The sequence below is a fragment of the Cherax quadricarinatus genome, chromosome 46 (assembly GCF_038502225.1).
Source record: "Cherax quadricarinatus isolate ZL_2023a chromosome 46, ASM3850222v1, whole genome shotgun sequence".
Lineage (NCBI taxonomy): Eukaryota > Metazoa > Arthropoda > Malacostraca > Decapoda > Parastacidae > Cherax > Cherax quadricarinatus.
The window spans coordinates 18,724,544-18,733,543 of record NC_091337.1 but is presented as its reverse complement, the minus strand read 5'-3'; positions in this window follow the sequence as shown (position 1 = coordinate 18,733,543).

The window sequence follows — 9,000 nt, the reverse complement described above, 5'->3', positions numbered from 1 at the left end:
CATTAGAGGAAAACACACACACACACACACACACACACACACACACACACACACACACACACACACACACACACACCAGGAGCTCGGACTCGACTCCCGCAACCTCAACTAGGTCAGTACACACACACACACTCACAAAAGAACCGCTAAATAAGGTACAATGAACTGTAAGATATTGCGTTGCTACCACATAAAGGATCCAGAGGAGAAAGGTCAGGTGAACTTCAGGACAGACTCCAGAAGTTTTTACTCAGGAAGAGAAGAAGAATGAGAAAAAATGACTAGATTGTGCAACCATTTGGGGGTCATGTTGTGCCCACATCATCAGTGCCATGTGTTGTGCCCACATCAGTGCCATGTGTTGTGCCCACAACATCAGTGCCATGTGTTGTGCCCACAACATTAGTGCCATGTGTCGTGCCCACAACATTAGTGCCATGTGTTGTGCCCACATCAGTGCTATGTTGTGGCGGCCTCCTGCCAAACTAGTGGTTAGATTGTTAACCTGCCGGCCTGCAGTACCACTGGGTACGTCACCAAACCCAATGTAGCGACTGCTGAGCCAGCCTTAGAAACAGTATTTACCATACCACCTTACGGTACACATCTACTGGTAGAAAGTATTCACCTGACCACCTTACGGTGTATATCTACTGATCTTAGAAGCAGTATTCACCTGACCACCTTATGGTATACATCTACTGGCAGTAGAGAGTATCAACCAGACCATCTTAGGGTATACATCTACTGGCCTTGTAGAGAGTATTCACCAAACTACCTCATGGAGTACATTTGAAAGTGATGTCTACGGACTCGCTGCTGACTTCAGTCAACTGCTGTCTCCTGGCTGCAGTTACTTGTCACTCGGATTCCTGCGGACTTCAGTTACCTGAGGGCTTCGCTTAGTCTGGTGGCTTTAGTTATTATGGGCCTCAGGACTTGGATACCTGTGGGCCTCTGGTTCTAGTTTTATTAGCTAGTTTTGCGGACTTCGACCTGCGGGCCTTGGTGAACTTTGCTGACCTCCTGCTGATCTAAGGGCGTGTAGTGTTTGGCTGTCTTCTGGAGACGCTATGCTGGTGACACAGCCGAGAAAGTGTTATAACAGAGATAAGGGTGTCGTGTGGCACAGTAGACATGGTGTGTGTGACGCAGAGACAAGTGTCAAGTGGACACAGTAGAGATGGTGTGACGCAGAGACAAGGGTGTCATGTGGACACGGTAGAGGGGTGTCGTGTGACAGAGATAAGGGTGTCGTGTGACACGGAGAGGAGCGTCACAACACGGATAAGGATGTCGTGTGACACGGTAGAGAAAGTGTTATAATACTGAGAAAGGAATGTAGTATAACTCCGTGTAACTAGTGTAGTATGACTGTGACACAGTAGTGTCAAGAACGTTGTACCCCTGTGTGTGGTAGGGTCATGAGTTGATTATAATTTATTTTAGGATTTATACATATATATTTTGTACAAAGATTTTAATTACAATTTATTATTGTAGCATGTATACCTGGAGAGAGTTCCGGGGGTCAACGCCCCCGCGGCCCGGTCTGTGACCAGGCCTCCTGGTGGATCAGAGCCTGATCAACCAGGCTGTTGCTGCTGGCTGCACGCAAACCAACGTACGAGCCACAGCCCGGCTGGTCAGGAACCGACTTTAGGTGCTTGTCCAGTGCCAGCTTGAAGACTGCCAGGGGTCTGTTGGTAATCCCCCTTATGTACGCTGGGAGGCAGTTGAACAGTCTCGGGCCCCTGACACTTATGTACCAAAAATAATAGGTTTTTATCAGATGTTAATATATTAAAGATTATTTATTATAGAATACCTCTAGACCAAAGATTGTTTTTTATGAGAGTAAAAATGATAGATTTTTGTTTATTCAGTATCACGAACTCGCATATTACTGCACTAGTATAAGGCCAACTAGTGTTTTTGTAATACACGTGTTGTGCCCACATCAGTGCCATGTGTTGTGCCCACATCAGTGCCATGTGTTGTGCCCACATCAGTGCCATGTGTTGTGCCCACAACATCAGTGCCATGTGTTGTGCCCACAACATCAGTGCCACCTGCTGTTCCCACAACATCAGTGCCATGTGTTGTGCCCACAACATCAGTGCCATGTGTTGTGCCCACAACATCAGTGCCATGTGTTGTGCCCACAACATCAGTGCCACCTGCTGTTCCCACAACATCAGTGCCATGTGTTGTGCCCACAACATCAGTGCCATGTGTTGTGCCCACAACATCAGTGCCACCTGCTGTTCCCACAACATCAGTGCCATGTGTTGTGCCCACAACATCAGTGCCACCTGCTGTTCCCACAACATCAGTGCCATGTGTTGTGCCCACAACATCAGTGCCATGTGTTGTGCCCACAACATCAGTGCCATGTGTTGTGCCCACAACATCAGTGCCACCTGCTGTTCCCACAACATCAGTGCCATGTGTTGTGCCCACAACATCAGTGCCATGTGTTGTGCCCACAACATCAGTGCCACCTGCTGTTCCCACAACATCAGTGCCATGTGTTGTGCCCACAACATCAGTGCCATGTGTTGTGCCCACAACATCAGTGCCATGTGTTGTGCCCACAACATCAGTGCCATGTGTTGTGCCCACATCAGTGCCATGTGTTGTGCCCACAACAGTGTCATGTGCCCACAACATAAGTGCCATGTGTTGTGCCCACATCAGTGCCATGTGCCCACAACATCAGTGCCATATGTTGTGCCCACAACAGTGCCATGTGCCCACATCAGTGCCATGTGTTGTGCCCACAACAATGCCATGTGCCCACATCAGTGGCATGTGTTGTACCCACAACAGTGCCATGTGCCCACATCAGTGCCATGTGTTGTGCCCACAACATTGGTGCCATGTGTTGTGCCCACAACATTAGTGCCATGTGTTGTGCCCACACCATTAGTGCCATGTGTTGTGCCCACATCAGTGCCATGTGTTGTGCCCACATCAGTGCCATGTGTTGTGCCACATCAGTGCCATGTGTTGTGCCCACATCAGTGCCATGTGTTGTGCCCACATCAGTGCCATGTGTTGTGCCCACATCAGTGCCATGTGTTGTGCCCACATCAGTGCCATGTGTTGTGCCCACAACATCAGTGCCATGTGTTGTGCCCACAACATCAGTGCCATGTGTTATGCCCACAACATCAGTGCCATGTGTTGTGCCCACATCATCAGTGCCATGTGTTGTGCCCACAACATCAATGCCATGTGTTGTGCCCACAACATCAGTGCCATGTGTTGTGCCCACAACATCAGTGCCATGTGTTGTGCCCACATCATCAGTGCCATGTGTTGTGCCCACATCATCAGTGCCATGTGCTGTGCCCACATCAGTGCCATGTGTTGTGCCCACATCATCAGTGCCATGTGTTGTGCCCACATCAGTGCCACCTGCTGTTCCCACAACATCAGTGCCATGTGCTGTGCCCACAACATCAGTGCCATGTGTTGTGCCCACAACATCAGTGCCATGTGTTGTGCCCACAACATCAGTGCCATGTGTTGTGCCCACAACATCAGTGCCATGTGTTGTGCCCACAACATCAGTGCCATGTGTTGTGCCCACAACATCAGTGCCATGTGTTGTGCCCACATCAGTGCCATGTGTTGTGCCCACATCAGTGCCATGTGTTGTGCCCACATCATCAGTGCCATGTGTTGTGCCCACATCAGTGCCATGTGCTGTTCCCACAACATCAGTGCCATGTGCTGTTCCCACAACATCAGTGCCATGTGCTGTGCCCACAGCATCTTGTTTCAGCAAGTATTTCTGGAATCTTTTCAATTTCCATCATGACTCGCCCTTCAGTAAGCTTCAGTACTTTAAACCACCGACATCACCCACTTCAGGTGTCATGTTGATGCAGGTACTAACGAGTATAACTGGTGGGGTAATTATTTTAGGATCGCTATGGTTACACGCTAATTATTAGCTAACTGCCCGAAGTACTATGCTTACTATGGTTTTTTTTAAATTATTATAACAAACATCTCTGATAGGGAAAAGTTAGAACAGACTATTTCTGTTAGCTTCATGTTTATGAGAGGGTGAGTGTGGCGACCCAACAAGTAAAGACAAAGTTAAGTGTGTGGATGAGAGAATAAACACACACACACACACACTTGAAATATATTTTAGTTTGTAAAAGATTATAGGAGGACTGAGTTGCCGCCACAGACGCACCTGCCAAACAACGTCGTCATTTTACAAAAATATGCATAATTTGTTACGTGGTGAGAAATGAGCAATTACTGAATATTGCAGCAGTCAGAAATAATGACTATAGTGCCAATGACATTAACTAATTGGCTTGAAGTATATTGCGTTTATGGTACTATAGTCACTCACAACGTTAGCGACATTGTCCAATGCTCTTTTTAATGTGGTATCTCCACTGACACTGTGAGTGGCACTGACCAATGCTCTCTTTATGAAAGTATGTGTGATCCCAGGATGAGGGGCACTGTATTGTAACAGCTTCATGGAGGCACTCCACTCGCACGATGAGTGCCATGACTCGATAAATCCGCCTCTCGAGACTAACTCAAAATTAAACAATCTCTCCCACCTAAATGACCCTTCTCTCTCTCTCTCTCTCTCTCTCTCTCTCTCTCTCTCTCTCTCTCTCTCTCTCTCTCTCTCTCTCTCTCTCTCTCTCTCGAGTGAGAGTGAGAGTGAGAGTGAGAGAACATTACTGTCAGACTTATTAATGTCAGCTAGTTGGTCACATGACCTCTCAAGGAGAGAGAGAGTGAAAGAGAGAGAGATTGTGCTATTTTTTTATCTTTAGTGCCACTTCAGGACAGTGCCACTTCAGGACAGTGCCACTTCAGGACAGTGCCACTTCAGGACAGTGCCTGAAAGTTGCAGAGTGGTGAAGTGAATCCAAGGAATGGAAGATACCAGCCTCTTCCTTGGATCAAACCCAATTACCTCCCCATTCCCAAGACTCTGTCAGCCTCCACACAGTGTCAGCCTCCACACAGTGTCAGCTTCCACACAGTGACAGCCTCCACACAGTGACAGCCTCCACACAGTGACAGCCTCCACACAGTGACAGCCTCCACACAGTGACAGCCTCCACACAGTGACAGCCTCCACACAGTGTCAGCCTCCACACGGTGTCAGCCTCTATACAGTATCAGACTTCACAAGTTGTCAGCCTCTACACAGTGTCAGCCTCTTCAGTGTCAGCCTCTTCAGTGTCAGCCTTCACACAGTGCCAGCCTCCACACAGTGCCAGCCTCCACACAGTGTCAGCCTCCACACAGTATCAGGCTTCACAGTGTGTCAGACTCCACACAGTATCAGCCTCCACACAGTGTCAGCCTCCACACAGTATCAGCCTCCACACAGTGCCAGCCTCCACACAGTGCCAGCCTCCACACAGTGCCAGCTTCCACACAGTGCCAGCCTCCACACAGTATCAGGCTTCACAGTGTGTCAGCCTCCACACAGTGCCAGCCTCCATACAGTGCCAGCCTCCACACAGTATCAGACTTCACAGTGTGTCAGCCTCCACACAGTGCCAGCCTCCATACAGTGTCAGCCTCCACACAGTACAGTTCACAGTCAGCCTCCACACAGTATCAGCCACACAGCCTCCACACAGTATCAGGCTTCACAGTGTGTCAGCCTCCACACAGTATCAGCCTCCACACAGCGTCAGCCTCCACACAGTATCAGGCTTCACAGTGTGTCAGCCTCCACACAGTATCAGCCTCCACACAGCGTCAGCCTCCACACAGTATCAGACTTCACAGTGTGTCAGCCCTGGCCTTCCTGGTGTAGCTGTGGCCGGATATAAATGCCACCTATTTATACATTAAGCATGGTTGCCCCTTGCTCAGCACCCTCGTGACTTCAACATTGTGTCTACTACACATTAACCTGTTATCTGCACCACGTACGGTTATCTGCACCACGTACGGTTGTCTGCACCACGTACGGTTGTCTGCACCACGTACGGTTGTCTGCACCACGTACGGTTGTCTGCACCACGTACGGTTATCTGCACCACGTACGGTTATCTGCACCACGTACGGTTGTCTGCACCACGTACGGTTGTCTGCACCAGGTACGGTGGTCTGCACCACGTACGGTTTCTGCACCACGTACGGTTTTATGCACCACGTACGGTTGTCTGCACCACGTACGGTTGTCTGCACCACGTACGGTTATCTGCACCACGTACGGTTATCTGCACCACGTACGGTTATCTGCACCACGTACGGTTGTCTGCACCACGTACGGTTATCTTCGGCATCTCACCTCTTTATCGTTTCATTCGTTGCGTTCTACGTTCCTTGCTTTTTTTTTCAAAATCTTGACAACAATCTTTTACACTGTATGTGAGTCTTATAACAATGAAAAAAACGTTTCGCTCACCAGGGTTGAAGATAATCTTGATTGGGCAAAACTCATCCTCAATCTCTTAATAATTGCAAGCGCAACTTGCAGAATTATCAGTGTTAATTGGCGCTTTTGACGTATTTTGTTTGACAAGTGTATCACCCTGAGACTTCCAGATTATTTTACGAAGCGTATATTACGTACTGTTGTTGTTGTTGTTGTTGTTGTTGTTGTTGTTGTTGTTGTTGTTGTTGTTGTTGTTGTTGTTGTTGTTGTTGTTGTTGTTGTTGTTGTTGTAGCCAATCTGGAATATAGGGACAATATTAGCCTTTTTTTTTTTTTAATAATTCTTGCGTTTATCCCGACACAAATGGCCAGCTGAAGTTTCACTCTGAGGTCACTCACTCTGAAGTTACTCTGAGGTCACTCTGAGGTCACTCTGAGGTCACTCTGAGGTCACTCTGAGGTCACTCTGAGATCACTCTGAGGTCACTCTGAGGTTACTCACTCTGAGGTTACTCACTCTGAGGTTACTCACTCTGAGGTTACTCACTCTGAGGTCACTCACTCTGAGGTTACTCACTCTGAGGTCACTCACTCTGAGGTTACTCTGAGGTCACTCACTCTGAGGTTACTCTGAGGTCACTCACTCTGAGGTAACTTTGAGGCCACTAACTTTGAGGTCACTCACTCTGAGGTCACTCTGAGGTCACTCACTCTGAGGTTACTCACTCTGAGGTCACTCTGAGGTCACTCACTCTGAGGTCACTCACTCTGAGGTCACTCACTCTGAAGTCACTCACTCTGAGGTCACTCACTCTGAGGTAACTTTGAGGCCACTAACTTTGAGGTCACTCACTCTGAGGTCACTCACTCTGAGGTTACTCACTCTGAGGTCACTCACTCTGAGGTTACTCACTCTGAGGTCACTCTGAGATCACTCTGAGGTCACTCTGAGATCACTCTGAGATCACTCTGAGGTCACTTTGAGATCACTCTGAGATCACTCTGAGGTCACTCTGAGGTCACTCTGAGGTCACTGATGCTACGCTTTATTTAAGTATGTTACAGAAACACTGGGGGTCACACTGTGCTTCTTGTGTTCGTCTCTTAGAATAACTTGTGTTGGTATTTATCTCTTTGTAAAGAAAAACTATTTGTTGTTGGGAATATTTTTATTGTATTATTTGAGGGTTGTTTACTGACCACTCTGACCTCACTCTGAATACCTCATTGAATCTCCTGTTGGGTTTAACGCACATTTCCCTCTCATTCTTCTTATAGTTTTCCCGTCTTTCATAAGGCATATCTAGTCATTTATTTTTTATGTGACTGTTGAGCAGTTTGTTTCATTTTGGCATCTCATGTCATATTATTTTCAAATTGCTTCTCAGATCCAAAATCTACTCACTACCTTAACCACTTACTGAAATGAAAATTATGGGGGAAGTGTAAAATAAATTTAGTAAAAGCAGGGGCGCCGTGGGCACAATAATGAATCAAGTGTCAACATCCGTGACATCACTCTTCAGCCTTTTACCAGTAGATATCAGAAATATTGCCGGAACAAGTGTAGATTTCTTCAAGAAGATGCTAGATTATTACCTCCGCACACACAAATCATTCTTTATGAAAGTAAAGGCACAGTAGACGTGCAAAATACCCCCAATGAAAAGGAGGGTTACAATGTGTATACTACGGGAAAACTCAGTAAGTGTGACGGGACCAAGACTTTTCACTACCTTCTCTTCATACATAGGGGGAATTACTAACAGATCCCCGGCTGTCTCCAAGAGTAAACTTGATAGGTTCCTCAAGTCAGTTACAGATTAGCTGAGCTGTGGCGGCTAGAACGAACAGCCTGGTTAATAAGGCCATCCCCGGGAGGTCTGGCATGGGACAGAGCCGCGGGGGCGTTGACACTTGGAACACACCCCTGGTAGGTAGGGAAGGACCAGATCAACCAGGATGTGGTTATATGGGCCAACGAGCTGCTAGTAATAGCAGTAATAGCCTAGTTGAACAGGCACCCAGTAATGAATCTTGGTCAAAGGCCGGGTTGGTAGTGCAGAAATGACCTCAAGGATCCCAATGGAAAAAGTCACTCTGATTTTTTTGGGTTATCTCAGGTTCTCTACACATATGCTGCTATGTATGATAATCTATGTAACTGTATTTGTACACACACACACACTCACACACACACACACACTCACACACACACACACACACACACACACACACACACACACACACACACACACACACACACACACACACACTAGATACATCTCCTGAAGCGCACATCAACCAAATAACTGCTGCAGCATATGGGCGCCTGGCAAACCTCAGAACAACATTCCGACATCTTAATAAAGGATCGTTCAGGACCCTGTACACCGTGTACGTTAGGCCCATATTGGAGTATGCGGCACCAGTTCGGAACCCCACACCTAGCCAAGCATGTAAAGAAACTAGAGAAAGTGCAAAGGTTTGCAACAAGACTAGTCCCAGAGCTAAGAGGTATGTCCTACGAGGAGAGGTTAAGGGAAACCAACCTGACGACACTGGAGGACAGGAGAGATAGGGGGACATGATAACGACTTACAAAATAC